Genomic DNA, 15,685 nt, shown 5'->3' with positions numbered 1-15,685 from the left:
TCACTCCTGATGACATGTTTGGCTTCTCTCCTCCTCCTGCTCCTGTGATCTTCAGTGCAAGAGCATTCACATTCATTTCAGCATTGGTTAATGCTCAGCAATGGACAGATTGCCACAATTTCCATATCAGACTTTGCAGAGCTTTCAGTCCAGGCTTTGGTACCATCTGAGATCTGTGTTATAGTCCTTGGGGAAGTCAACTCAAATTAATCCAATGATCTGGATTATCTTGCTATCCTTCCTATGATTATTTTACTACCTTCTGAGATACCTGAGGACCAGTCGATTCCTGAAAGTCCCTATGTGAAGGCTGCTCAAAACCGTTTCCCTGCAGGACCTTCACCACACAGGTGGCATCATGCAACTCCTCTCTTACTACCCACTCCTCCCTATCCAACCCCAGCATAGTATGTTGTAATGACAGTGGCTGGTGTCTTTTTAGACACGTTTTTAGACATGTTTCTTTTTAGATTGTGAGCCCTTTGGGGACAGGGATCCATCTTATCTTCTTTATATATAATTATCTAAGATATACCTGTGGCTAATCCCGTGTGTGGCAGCTCTCGCGAGAGTTCAGGAAGCTGCCGGATAGCCACGGGGCCAGAGAAAGAATATGGAGGGGGCGGTGGTGGTGGTTGGCTGAAGAAAATGGTGATGGGCAGCCAAGTGGTTGTGACTCGCTGCTGGCTGGCCGGCTGGCAGGCGGCAGCCAGAAAGTGGGGGCAGGCAGTACAAAAGAAGAATATGGGGGTGGGTGGCGGGAGGGAATCAAGAAGAAGAAGGCTACGGGTGGGCAGGGAGAAAAGGACAGGGGGGAGAAGATGGGTGGGGCAGGCAGGCAAAAAAGCGGTGGCGGGTGGGAAATTAGGGGCGCAGATGCTCTGTGCTGGATCAGCTAGTTTATTTATTATTTATCTCTATATACTGCTTTGGAAACTTTTGTTGAAAAGAAGTATATAAATATTTGTTGTTGTATGTAGATTCTCGTCATGTGAGAAGTCACTGCTTGGGTTTCCTTGAGCAGCTGGCACTGGTGTAAAGACTCAATCCCCACATGATGAAAAGATCAGTGGCTCACATGATAGCAGTGTTATGGAGGATGTTATGCTGTGATCTTGAAAGGAGGGGTCAGGAGCTGTTCAGAATGGGCAGCTGTGCAAGTAGCACTTCCACAGGTTTCCCCTTCGGGGCAATGGGAAAACCTGAGGAATCACTCCTTAGGCAATTGCCCGCTATCACCCTTGCATGGGGAGGCACTGGTTGTGGGTTTACTTGAGGGCCATAATATGTACATTGGCCAGAGTCAACCAGACATTCCAAGTGGCATTATAGATTGCTGATATAAACATGTAGGGTTGGACAAATGTTGTAACAAAGAATATCTGTAGAAAGCAGAAGTGGCACACTTTGCTTATATTATATCTTCCCACTGGGATGAAATTCTAGCGTAAAGGGATTTATGATGATTTCAAGGCTCTTGTGCCAAAATGTACTACAAGAATACAGCATACAAAGCATACTTTTGCTTTACCAGTTACATACATAATTCTTTCAAAGTTACCACCACCCTGTGATCACAGGAAGGTCTATGTCTAAATATCACTGAACATGCAGCCATACTGGCTTAAATATTTAGCCCATAATGTACAAAGCCCTTCAAAAAGTAAAGCATGAATTTAAAAGGGGGGGGGCGAATTTTAATATCATGTTTCACTTCTATTTTTCTTCCCGGATAACTTAACATATCAGTCATAAATGATATATTCACAACATTCTTTTATCTTCTTTTTCTACATCCAGTCAAAATAAGCAGAATTTTAATTAAGAAAGCTTCAAGCAACCCAATCATCTCTTGATGGAGAAAGAAAAGCAAGTGACGTTTATATCATTATGTGAAATGTGTTATGATCAAGGCTGGATTGTAGCCGAAACCTGAAACTGATTGCCCCAATGTGAGTTGTGCGGAATGTGAAAAAAATAATGTAATGCATACAAAAACTTTTAACTGATTTCTAAGTGAATTACAAAAAAAGGTCGTTTCCTTCAAAATAAATTCTTTTCCCTCACTGTGGCTCCAAATGTGTAGCCATTTACAAAAATTGATTTTTCTCTATTGTGCAAAGTCCCAGTATAGGAAAGAATGGAGAATTTAGTGCTTGTGAAAGAAAATCTGTATTCATAGAAGATCCCCTGTGTACATACTGGACCACTGGATCAGTTAAAAGGAATTTTAGCCCAGCTTACATCGGCCATCAGAAGGCAGGTTTCCAGCAACATTTCTGAACACAAGATTTAATCTAGCATAGGCTGGAATATATAACCACCCCCACCCCATATGTATAGTTCATTTTGAGAGAGCGAAAGATACACAAGAAAAACTATTCAAAGTATTTGATATAATTAAATAGAGCCTAGCCACCTAATGGCGCAGTGGGGAACTGACTTGCCTAGAGAGCAAGAGGTTGCTGGTTTGAATCCCCACTGGTATGTTTCCCAGAATATGGAAAATACCTATATCGGGCAGCAGCGATATAGGAAGATGCTGAAAGCATAATCTCACACTGCATAGGAGGAGGCAATGGTAAACCCCTCTCGTAGTCTACTAGAAAGAAAACCACATGGCTCTGTGGTCACCAGGAGTCGACACCAACATGAGGGCACAACTTTACTTACTTAGTTCCATATGGCTCATTAAAAGAACTTCTTTTTTTTTTTAAAGGACTCTGAAACATCTTTTAATTTGTATCCAGATTGGGGAAAGCTGTTAACATTTCACTTGTATTGTTCAGGCTATGTTCACACAATCACAAGAATTCTAGTTTAAAAGTTAATCAGGATTAATGAGCCCAGCAGAGTTGATTGTGTGAATGCAGAATTTGAGGGCAATTCTGGCCAATCATCTGCAGTTAACTAGCATTTAACCAGGATAGATAATCAGAACTGAATATTATAGAAATATATGGAATAAAATGAACTATTTTATTCTATATTTTTCTTTAAGAAGGTCTCCTGGACATCTCACCAAGTACATATGAATTTTATATCCAAATTCAGACTATGGTCTTTATTGTGCATGAACAGTCCTTCCGCTCTTTTATTAAGGGAACACCTTACGGTAGGCCAGGGGTTCTCAAACTTGGGTCTCCAGATGTTGATGGACTACAACAATTCCCATTACCTGCAGCCACAATGGCCTTTTGTGGCTGGAGATTATGGGAGTTGTAGTCCAACAACATCTGGGTACCAAGTTTGAGAATCCTTGCAGTAGACAAGACCTGAAAACAAGCCAATTTCATTCCCAATTTTCATTGGCAGAATGCCTTGTCAATCATAACCATCCCGCTTCCAAAGTTCCAGGATGCAAAATTATTCTTGTAAGGTCAACTGCAGACAACTAAATGCCATGTTGGCATAGTAATAACAACAGCAGATCAATACAGAAATATATACTGCATATAAAACCAGGGTTGTTCTCAATTTCGTCCAGAGCTGTATCATCTTAACATGAAACATAGCACACGCACAAGCACACACACACACGTACACACACTAACCTCTTAAGTGAATGCACTGGGTTTTTGTTAAGAATAACGAAATAATTTTGAATTGTAAGATTATAGTTTGTAGCTCATTAATGACGATTCTATTCAGTGCCAGCTTGCTGCTTTTGCTACTTGAACCAAATGACAACAAGCTCCCTTTCCCCTCTCTGGCCATGGCCTGGAATTCCTGGCTGGCCCTTCTCCCTGCATAGCTCTGCTCTGTATACCCTGCCAGCTCAGATGCCATCATCTTCACCCTCGACACTGGCTATCATGCACTGTTCCTGCTGCGGCTTGGAAAGCATCACAACAACAACAACAACAACACACACACACAAATTATATACTGCTTTTCAACAAAAGTTTCCAAAGCGGTTTACATAGAGAAATAATAAATAAATAAGATGGATCACAAGGCATCTAAGCACTTGTAGTTTTGTGTGCTGTCCCCTCTTTTTTACTCCTACACTACCATCAGCTCTCTCTCCACCTGCCACCCCTGCTGTCTCTTTCCTCCCAGCACCATACCAGATGTGTTCACTTTGTCACCACAATGGTGTAAAAGAGAAGCCTGCAGGCAGAGGCGTAACTATAGGGGGGGCAGGGGGGGCACGTGCCCCGGGCGCCATCTTTTCTGGTCACATGGGGGGCGCCGCCATGACAAAAAAATTTCTTTTAATTTTTTTTAAATTTTTTTGTTAATACAAATGTTTCCTGCTCAGTGCAGCAGCGCTGCAGCAGTCAAGGGAGCGCGTCGGCGCCCCCTCCCCCATGAGCGGTCCCTTCTGCGCCATCCGCGCCCCCCCATTGCTTTGCTGATGCCTGGCGGCCAGTCAGTGGCCTGGCTTGGCGGCGGTGGTGGGCGCTTGTGAGGAAAAACCTAAGTATAATGTAGTATGTTGTGGGGACGGGGGGCGCCATTTCAGTGCTTGCCCCGGGCGCCGTTTTCCCCAGTTACGCCTCTGCCTGCAGGCTAGGCTCTGGTGCTTGGATGCATGCTACCCACTGGCTCATGGCATGCAAGCAACAAGTGGCAGTAAGATGTGTCTGAGCTAGTAAAGAACACAGAAGGAAAGCACAGGTGTGGGGGTGACAGCATTGGGTGCTGACCATGGTGGAAAGAAGAGGTACCCATACTCACTGACCCATGGTGCACTAGGCACAGGAAGCTGTTGCCTCAAATGGCATCATGACAGGGCTACCCATGGTTATATTGCTGCATGCTCTCCACTTCCCCAGGGTGTGAGAACATCCAAGAGCAGTCCTGCACTGTGTACAGTTGTGGTCACCATACCTCCAAAAGGACATTATGGAACTGGGGAAGGTGCAGAAGGGGGCAACCAAGATGGGCAGGGTATTAGAGCACCTTCCTTAAAAGGCAAGTCTTCAATGCCTGGGGCTTTTTAGCTTAGAAAAAAGACAACTGAGGGGAGATGTGATAGAGGTCAATAACATTATGCATGGTGTGGAGAGAGAGAAATTTTTATCCCTCACTTGTAACACCAGAACCAGGGGTTATCTCATGAAACTGATTGCGAAGAAATTTAGGACTGACAAAAGGAAGTATTTTTTTTTCATACAATGCATGAATGTGCCCTGGATATCTCATGGACCACCTGCTCCCAAGGGTTTGTGCCCACTTGACAAAAGAGGGGGCTCTCCTCCACATGCCAATAGTAAGAGAGGCTTGGTTGTCAAGCAGATGGGACAGGACCTTCTCAGTCATTGCCCCCAGGTTTTGGAATAGTCTCCCAGCTGGAATCTGCTCCTCAGTCTCCTTGATGGTTGCAGATGCCATCTTGCATGTTCTGGAACACCATGCCTTCCTCCAGTTAAAGTGACCACCCGCCCCCGCCAAAACGATTTGGCTGGGGCAGCTAGAAGTGTTTTGGTGCCTCGAAATAGAGTTGCCAAAAAGCTTCAAGGACATCCCTAGTATATAGCTGAAGCTAAATACTCTGCACAGTCCCCCTGGCACCATGTGGAGACAACCATTTCACTGTGCAGTGCTGTGTCATGCCCCTTTAAGGGACAGAGTCCTCTTGAGCATAGGCGGATTGTGGGAGAGGCAGTTGAGGAGAGTGCCTACAGTGGCAAATATCCCCCCCCCCGAGACTTTTTTTTGCAATAAATAAATAATTTACATTGTGTGTGTGACTTGATTTAAAATGACTCAGAGATGGCGGTCAGGGACAGGGAGGGACGGTGTCAGCAGCAGCGGAAGCCACAGGCTGCAATGCTGTTGTTGCTAGCCGCCAGTCTGCAGGAGGCGTCTTCTGCAGACTGTCTGAGTCTGGCTGGCTGGCTGCTGTTGCCAGGGGCCCAGGGAAGGACGGAAGGATTGGAACCAAAAATTGATCGATCCCTCCTTCTTCCTATCCATTCCATCCTATTTTCATCAGCTGCGTAGCTGAAAGGGGGGGGGGACATTTCTTCAAGTTACTCATCACTCTCCTTGATTCCGGCCCTCCACTCCTCCAGTTCTCCTCCTCATCAGCCTGCCAGAGGACCCACCATGTCACATGACAACAAGGTTGTGTGTGTGTGCGCGCGCACTTACAGTCGTACTCGTAGGAAGCGCTTGCAGCGAGAGCCGCCGTACTACAGCCAGATGGCTCCATGCACTGCACCCGGGCCTGTGTCTCCTCCGCCTTGAACTAAGGTGATAGGGAAGCAAAGTAGCTGTTGAATTCCAGCCTGCCACGTAGCCCTTAAAAGCACAGAGTCTCCCTCAAAGCAGGAACGGGAAAGTTTTAAATTAGAAATAATTGCACCTAGGATTAACTTCATTGGCTCAAGTTAAGGTAAAGCCTCGCTCCCTTCATGAGCTGGCTCTCTGATGGAAGGAGGGCTCTTCCTACACACACACACATGAAAGGGAATGTGTGTGTACTTGTTTTGGTGGCTGCTAGAGGTGTGCATGGAACTTGGCTGGCCTGATTTGGTTCAAGTCCGTACCGGACTCAAACGCAACCAAGGCATTTCGGTCCAGCACACCCTCACCATTTTGGTTCGGTCAAGGCGGGGAGGGGTTCGCAAATGTTTTTCTGTAAAAAATAAAAATCATTTTTTAAAACCTTACTCCCTTCCGGGGAGTTGCTCGAGGTGGCACCTGGTGGAGGGTGGTCTGTGGAGGTTCCCCCTCCCCCCACTGGCTTTCTATATGCCCCCCTCTGGCCGGTTAAGCCAGTTTTCAGCCTTCCCTGCTCGGTGCGTAGCCATTTTGGAGGCCGCACGCCTGAGCAATTGGCCTCTGCGTGGCCCAGGCCACGCAGAGGCCAATCACACAGGCGCGTGGCCTCCAAAATGGCCACCGCACTGAAGAGAGAAGGCCCAAAACTGGCCGAAGAGCCAGCCAAACTGGCTGGAGGGGGGGCATATAGACAGCCGGTGTGGGGAGGGGGAACCTCCGTGGACCCCTGCTGCCTCCAGAAACTCCCCAGGAGGGAGTAAGGTTAAAAGTGTGTGTGTGTGTACACACACACACACACAGGAAAACGTTTGCAAACCCCCCAAACATTCGGGGAGTGTTTGGTGCTGGGTCGGACGAAACAAGAGGTGGTTCGGTTTGACCCCAAATTATCGAACCGAACTGGTTCGATGTCAAACTGGTTCGATGTCGAGCCAGTTTGCACATTCCTAGTGGCTGCTGCCGATGGCAGGCGCGGGAAGGGAAAAGGAGCTGAGGCTGAGGAGGGGGCGGGGCCACTTCCCCTGGCATGTTTCTAAACTGACTGACTGTGAGTTGTTGTTGTTTGCCTTTGCTTGCAGAGAGTTGGGGCCAGGATTGGCTTTGGGGATGGGGGGGACTTGGGGGCGGCACATTCCTTCTGCCTATGGGCGGCAGAAGGGTTAACCCACCCCTGCTTTTGAGCCCCTGCACAATCTTGGAAGGTGTGGAAGGAGTGCTGAGAAGTGTGGCAGCCCTTCCCAGCACTTTCCCTCAAACAGCTCTTGAAAGAAGGCTCAGTTTCTTTTAGTGTCTTCCCAGAACTGAGAAAAATACTGTAGTGTACTATGTGGAGGTCAGAACAGTGTGAAATGGCTCCCTTATGGAAGATATTTTGCCAAATTGGACCCAGCTTGAAAAAATAGTGAAGAAGATCTCTGATTTAGTAGTACCTATGAGGCATGTGTTGTTTTTTGTTTATGTTACTCTGTATACTGATAGCAGTATGCACATTAATTGAAAACAAAAACAAAAATGAAGCCTCAATTTAAATATTTGTTCCCCATCCTATATTTACATTTTGTTTTATGCTCTTTCAGAGCAGACTGCTTCATGCAATGTTTAACGGTAAAAAGAGCATATGGAAGAGGTACTGAAAGTATTGTTGTTTAAAAATATGATTTTGCTTCTCTTCAGGAATTTTAATTGTATGCACGCAAGCCGTCTCAAATGCAATATTCTATCCTTTCCTTGCCCATCAATCACTTGTATAAGTATATCCTGCTGGCTTATATTGCAAACATGAAAGATTGTCTTCCAGAAATACATATCACCCCTTTTCCAACCTAATTAGATATGGTCTCCTAATCCTACTTTCTATGGTGTGTGTTTTTAAAAGGCTTCGGAAATTCAACAAACTCCTTAATCCTGAATGCATTATGTGGAAATAAGTCCCACTGACTCCAACAGAGTATGCATCCAAGATAGTGATTTAGGACTAAGATCAGGGATAAAACTAAAGTTTTGGATCCCTCCCAGCTGCCTAGAGATATGTGGCATACTAGGCTAGAGTTAATATTAAAATTAATAGATGATTATCTCGTGCCAAGTATTCTGAGCAGTGAAGTAATGGAGCTAAAATTTTGATAACTGCTTTCACTCGTCTTCTCTATTTCTACCAATCTGCAATGGAAGGTTTGCTGTGGGAGAGTAGCTTTATGCAAAGCGACTCCTACCCAGCACCCAGTATGGGAGTTGCGCCCAGGGCTGAACATGCAGGACTGGACACATTGGTAGCCATTTGCTGGGCATGTGAACATATGTGCCAAATTGGTTGCAGGCTGGTCAGCTCCCTTATTGGCTGGCTCTGCCTACAGCCTCAGCATTCCACAAGGAGATCAGCATCCATCCTGATCTGGGAGGTGAACTAGTCTTGTGGGAGCAAACATGAATTGTCCCTTTTGCTAAGTGGGATCTGTTCTGGTTTGCATTTGGATGGGAGACTACATGTGGGCACTGCAAGATACGTGAGCACTGTGAGCTTACAGTTTTAAAGCTTTGGTTTTAGATATTCTATTTTAAATTGTTTTAATTATGTTAATGGTTTAATTGTTTTATACTGTGAAATGCCCATGGACATTTTTGTATGGGGCAGTATATACATGTACTAAACAAACAAACAAATAGATATTCCCCTCAGGGGATGGGCCCATAGCTCAGTGGAAGAACACCTGCATGCTTGCATGCAGAAGGTTCCAAGTTCCCTCCCTGGCATCTCCAAGATAGGACTGAGAGTGACTCCTGCCTGAAACCTGAGCTAAATGGATCAATGGTCTGACTCAGTAGAAGGCAGTTTCCTATGTCATTATGTTCCACCCGCCCACCCATGTCTCAGTGGGGAAATAGGCCATTGCCTTTCAGGGCCAGGTAGTGGTTGGTTGGTTTGTTTAATTTCCACTTGATTGGCTTTGGGTGGAAATTTATTACCCTTCTTCTCAGTCAGGAGTCTGGCTATAATTGAGCAGATGGGTTCAAAGAACCCACGCTCCCCAGTTCCTGAGGGTCCCCCAGCTCCTCTTTCTCTTTTCTTCATTATCTCCCTCACTCCAAGGGGTCGCCAGAGAGAGAAGTAAAAATGGGCCCCCACTCCCCTAGCTATGCCCCTGTTCTCATTGAGACTTTTTTCTAAGTCGGAGTGGGGACTGTTAAAAAATGTAGCCTGGTTGAACTGGCAGGTGAGTGTGGGCTTGGGGCATGTGATTTACAATAGTGGTGTCCACCCAGAGGCGCTGTTAGGGTGAGAGGGGATTTCTATGGAACACCCCATCTGGCTTTCATGGCTCAGGGTATCTGGGAATGGAACCCCTTTGGGAAGCTGTTCAGCTTACCCACTCAAAGCTTTGATGCTTAGGGGTGGTGGCTTGGGCAATCCTCCCTTGACACAGAAAATTAAGGCAAGGAGGACTCCATGGTTGTTGGCTGACTGCTGGCAGTCTCCAAGCCCAGCAATGAAACAGGCAGTTCTCTTATAGAAGCTGTCACACATGGTGGGTGGAGTTACCTGTACTTAAGTTAATTGAGTTTCTTTTGATTGTACTATCTATCTGTATTAACAAATAGTTATTATTTAAATGCTATTAATGTAGTTATTAATTTATTAAGAACTCTTAATAATGATAATTAATGAAGTGTGGCCCAAGTTCAACCCATCATGTGCATCCTGTCTCTTATTGCTAACTCCTGCTAACTTGGCAAAGAGGCACCTTTTAATGTGGTGATTACTGGCCCTATCCACCTCCAGCACAGTACCTCCAGTGACTGTTGCTGGTGTCTATCTTATGTTTCTTTTTAGATTGTGAGCCCTTTGGGGACAGGGATCCATCTTATCTATTTATTATATCTCTGTGTAAACCTCCCTGAGCCATTTTTGGAAGGGCAGTATAGAAATCGAATTATTATTATTATTATTAATAATAATAATAATAATAATAATAATAATGGTGTTTAGGGACAACAATACTGTTTCATAATTGTTGTGATCCAACAGATTTCTCTGACATTATCCTGAGAATGCTCCACAAACTAGAACCATAATTACTTCAGCTTCTGAAACATATTTTATTTGCCCTGAATTATGAACACACACATTATATGCCAAGACATCTTTCCAAAAATACTTTTGCTGCTCTCTTTATAGGAGCTTAATACTGTCAAAACACAGCCTCTCTCCCACTCTTTCTCCCCTACTCACCACTGCACGTGAAATTTTTATTAAGTTTTACAATCCGAAAACAAGTTTTTAAATTTTAAGTTTGTGCTCCTGCATATCTAAGCTTATAAATGTTCAGCTGATGGATGGGTTGGACATGAATGTAGCTAAGCAGATTTATTGCAAAGGATTGTAGCCAAGCACCATCAGTACAGACTCTGTGGGGCTCCATATTCCCATGGACAGGAAGGTTTTCTTTTTATTTCAGTATTGGCAACAGCACTGTGTAGTCTGGATGAATACACAGAAAAGTGAAATCAGGAATCGCTTGCTCATGTGAGAACTTGGGACTTTAGGCCTTAAATTTATCATCTGCATAAGCTCCATTGATTAATGGAGCTTACCAAATTACAATCTTAGGGCCCTTCTCAAGTTCCATTCATTGGGTAGCATCCAGATTAGTACTTCCAAGAACAGAAGAAGTTCTGCTTGTGCAATGGGAGAGGGGCAATTTTAACTGTTTCCTTTCTTCCCTCTTTAGTCCTCTGTGCCTGCCCCCCAAATATGTACACAACATGTAACATCCTTAGGAGCAGATTGGAGAGTTAAAGGGGCAGCAGAGGGAGCAGGGGATTGGCAAAAATCTCTCTCCACCCCCCTTGTGCAAACTGAATTCCTTCCATTTGCAGAAGAAACATAGGCAGCTGCCTTTGGGGTCATTACTGCTTATTTTAATTGCCCATATCTTACTGTCGCATCACAGAGAGCTGGTATAGAGTAATGAGCTTTGAATGAAGGCTTCTCTGGTTTTAATCTTGCCTCTGACAGGCAAAACTTAGGCAAATCTCTTAGCCTCAGCTTCCCAGCTGCAATATGGGGATGATAATAATAATAGTAACATACCTTTCAGGTATGTAAGGATTGCAAGACAACTTATTAGGAATGTGGCACAAACACTAAGTGTTGGAGTGATTCACTGGAAAATTCAATAAAGAGATTTAAAAGCAATACTGTGCTGAGCCACAGATCTTTGCTTTGCCTCTCTTGTAGATAACCTGACCACTGGCTTACTAACCAAGGAAAATGGCATTACACAGAAGCTGTGCTTTAATCTAAATAATGACTGAGCAAACACATGTTATTGATATGGAATGTGAACTAAAGATGTTTGGAAATCAAACCTCCTCTTCCCCTGAGCACTTATATCCCTTTAGAAGAAATGTCTATCAAAGTGACGTTGAACCTCATATCAACTGAAAGGGTCTTGATCATAAACATTTAGCTTGAGCTAGACTCCTAATACGAAATCCCTTGGAACTGAAGACAGGTAGTTGGATGAGGCACCCAAGCATGTCCAAAGCGGAAGCAGGGAATATCTTGTCCTTTAGCATTTAACTAAATTAATCCACAGAGAATGTTTCCAGAGAATGCTCCCCCTGAGGCCTAATGCCAATGAGAGTGTGATTTGTTCCACCCCCCTCATCAGCCAGTCCAAAGTGCAGAGGGGATTGGCTGTCAGCTAATTGGGGGCAGGGTTTGGACGGCCGTTCAGGCAGCTGCCTGCCCCCGAAGTTCAGTTGGGCATTTTTGGAGTTTGTTCAAGGAGCTTGCTTTTGGGCCTCCTCCGTGGCCTGCTTTGAGAGTGGCCCATTTGGTGTGGAACAGTCCCGGGAGCAGGAGTTCGGTGGCATGATGGAGCTGCTGCAGCAGCAAGGAGTTCAGAGGGATCCCTGTCGGCCTGCCAATTGGGAGGGCGATGTGGTGGCACAGCAGCATGGTTTGAGGACTGCAGCCTGAGCTTGGGAGGTGGCTTGGTTTTCCCCTGGGAAGGGTAGGGGCGGCAGTGATCCTTTGGGGGCTCTCCCGATGGGGGCTGGACGGGGAGTACAGGGTCAGTCTGGTGGCTTGGGCCCCTCAAGCAAGGAGGATGTTGCCTGTTGATCTTCATTGTGGGATTAGTTTGGTCTTCATTGTGGGATTAGTTCAGTGGCTTTCTCAAGTCCTGCCTACTTTTATAAGCAGTTGTTTTGGTTGGAGGAAGGGTTAGTGGCTCTCTGGGGTGACTTTATTAAAAGAGTAATTGGTGATCTCTGAGCTATTTGAATTTTCAATTTTGCATACTTGACTAGTGCCCCCCCTTTAGGGTGTGGGTCTTGCCCATTGTAATGGCTCCCCAAAAAGCCAAAGGGAAGACTGGGGGTTGCCCTGTTAGGCCTCATAGACACCCTGCACCAGATTCTTCTTCCTCGGGGGCAAATTAGGTTTCTTATCCAGCGCATGGAGGCACTTGAGCGTGCCCCAAAAGTTCCTTCAGCCAGGGTGCTGGTCCATCCGGGGTTCTTCCCATGCCAAAGAAGCACACTGCTCTGAAAGTGTGAATTACTAAAATCATTGTCCGACAGGCTGGCATCTCTGGAAGGGCGGAACATCCCATCTATGCCTGTCCTGTCAGAGCCCAGTGTCCCCGTGGATCAACCTCCAGTACTGCCAGCGCTGAGCGGTCCTTTAGAGCCTTTGCCAGCGATGCCAGCCATTCCATTGGCAGCAGCTCCTGAAGTTCCAGTGCCTGTGGATCCAGTTCCTGTGGAGCAACCAGAGCCTTCTCCCTCATGTGAAACTGACATGCAACCACCACAGGAAGGTACCAGCCAGTGGCCCATGTATCCCTGGCCGAAACCTCCTTACATGGGGCATCAACTTTTTCTGGGCCACTACATTACAACCTTGGGTGGCAGGGGCTAGGCCTAGCTTTCCGGGTACACTGGACATGCCACAGGGGACTGAGCAGGTATGGAAGGGGCAACTGCTTTGCAACCAGTTTTGCCAGCTTCAGGCATGGGTGGGACTGAGGATTTTTACCCAATTGGGGTGGTATTGTCTCCCCAGCATGCTCCCTATGGGTCTGTGGGGTTACTCTTAGGAGATCATTTGTTGCCAGCAACCAAAGACAAGATACTGAAGGGAGAGTACATAGACATTTTTGGTCTTCTGTTCAGGGAGCCAGAGGTGAAGTACAAGGATGGTGAATCCTGTAAAGACCATGAGGCCACTAAGAGGAAGCCAGTTGAGAGGACCTGGAACAACTGGCTTTCCAGATTCACGATTTACATGGGGGTCATTCTTAGAGTGCAGCCAGCTAGAGGGATGGCGTTAGTGAAGTATCTAGATATCACACGGGTGGTCTCTGATTTTGCGGGTACTCCCTGGGTTCACTATGACGAAAGCTTTTGCATGAGGGCGGCATTAGATTCTGTGCTCCCTTGAGATGCCCCCATTCAGGAATTATGGCTAGTCATTATGTCTCCTTCCCGCCTGGTGGAGGGTGATCAGTCTGACAGTGGCCATTTACTTTCAAAACCTTCGGTTTCAACCTTCCTCTAGTACAAACTAGCAGTGGGTTCAACCCCACTTGGTATGCTGGGAATTTAACAGCGGGGGGTACTGCAGCAGGTCACCTTGTAGGTTCTGACATGCTTGTGGGTTTTGTAGGGCCAAACATCCAAGCTCCGCATGCCCACAAGCTAAGAGGTGAGGGTCTGGCTTTAGGAACTGATCTCCCAACAACGGGAAGGGCTACCCCCCACCCTACCTGTGGGGAAAGGGTCCCAGCCCAATTATGTAGTTGGTGTTGGAGCAGCTTTTGGATGCCTATCCAGACCGGAAGGCAGCTATATTTTTAAGTGACAGTTTTAGGGAGGGTTTTAGGATACCTTCTTCCTCCTGGCAGGAGCCTTTCTGGGTGCATAATCTCAACTCCATGGTAGGCAATGAGGCCATGGTGGTCAAAAAGATTAGCAAGGAAGTGGCAGCAGGAAGGATGTTAGGCCCTTTTGATCATCCTCCCTTTCCTAACTTGAGGGTGTCACCTCTGGGGGTGGTCCCTAAGAAGACCCCAGGTGAATACCACTTCACCTATCCTACTCCAGAGGGTCCTCCGTGAATTATGGGATCCCTGATCACTTGTGTTCAGTGCAATATACATCATTTGATGAAGCGGTTAGGATGGTGCGGGGGTGCGGGATTGGTGCTCTTCTTGCTAAGTGTGACATTGAATCTGCCTTCCAACTTTTGCCCATGCACCCTGTTGATTTTTACCTTTTAGGTTTTGCCTTTGATGGCAAATTTTACTTTGACAGAGCACTCCCTATGGGCTGTTCTGTCTCTTATGCAGCTTTTGAGGCCTTTAGCACTTTTTTGAAATGGGCTTTGAAAAGGTAGGCAGGTCAAATGTCCACTGTGCAATTTCTAGATGACTTCCTTTTCGCGGGATTGAGGAATTCTCCTGACTGCCACAATTTGTTGCGTTGTTTCATTCAGTTGACTGGGCAGTTGGGTGTGCCGCTTGTGAAGGATAAGACAGAGGGTCTTACCATGAAGCTCTCATTTTTAGGGATTGGACAAAGTAGTGGGTTGTTCTCATCTTCCTCAGGAAAAATTGGAGGTGTTGAGGGGGTGTATTCGGACAATGGGGCAGGCACGTAAGGTTACCTTTCAGGAATTTCAAGTAATGGTTGGCCATCTTAACTTTGCTTGCAGGGTGGTGGCCAACAGCAGAGCCTTTCTGAGGCACCTCTGTGAGATAATGGCCGGGCTGCAGTTGCCATACCATAGGGTGCGGGTCACCGAAGACATTAGGGCTGACCTGGCCATCTGAGAGATGTTTCTTAGGGAGTTCAATGGGGTGTCCTTTTGGAGGGCAGAGCAGCTAGTAGCAGCAGAGTTACAGGTGCACTCAGATGCCACTGGGGGTATTGGCTTTGGAGTCTATTTTAGGGGCAGGTGGTGCTCCGCCCGATGGCCGGTGAGCTGGATTGAGAAGGGGGGTCACCCGGGATCTTACCTTCCTGGAATTTTTTTTCCATTGTGGTGTCTGTGCATCTCTGGGCCTGGGAGTTTCAGGACTCTACTGTCTATTTTTGGTGTGACATCCAGGTGGTGGTCCAGGTGGTTAACTCCAAGACGTCTCGCTCCCCTCGGGTCATGGGCTTGCTCCGATTCTTTGTTCTCCAATGCCTCCATTTTAACATCCTCTCCATAGCGCAGCATGTCCCAGGGCAGCAAAACAACATTGCTGATGCCCTATCTCATTTTGAGGTGGCCAGGTTCAGACAGTAAGCACCCAAAACCAGTTTGGATCCAGAGCCCATGCCGGAAGCCCTGTGGTGGCTAGCTATTTTGCAAATGTAGCCTCTTTTGCAGCCTTTAGACAGGGTGAGGGCCTACCTGATGACTGGCTGGTCCTGGCAGAACATCTGATACAGTTTT

At 46.3% G+C, this 15,685-nt stretch overlaps 1 pseudogene; it reads right to left on the bottom strand.

Moving 5' to 3' along the window:
- LOC128327435 (non-structural maintenance of chromosomes element 3 homolog) overlaps nucleotides 1-15,466 on the bottom strand; it is a 48,945-nt pseudogene extending 33,479 nt beyond the window's left edge.
- Nucleotides 15,467-15,685: the final 219 nt, after the last annotated feature.

This window comes from Hemicordylus capensis, chromosome 5, assembly GCF_027244095.1.
Source record: "Hemicordylus capensis ecotype Gifberg chromosome 5, rHemCap1.1.pri, whole genome shotgun sequence".
NCBI classification, from domain to species: Eukaryota; Metazoa; Chordata; class Lepidosauria; order Squamata; family Cordylidae; genus Hemicordylus; species Hemicordylus capensis.
Note: the sequence above shows the minus strand (reverse complement) of the source record. Positions and strands in the feature narration are given on the sequence as shown.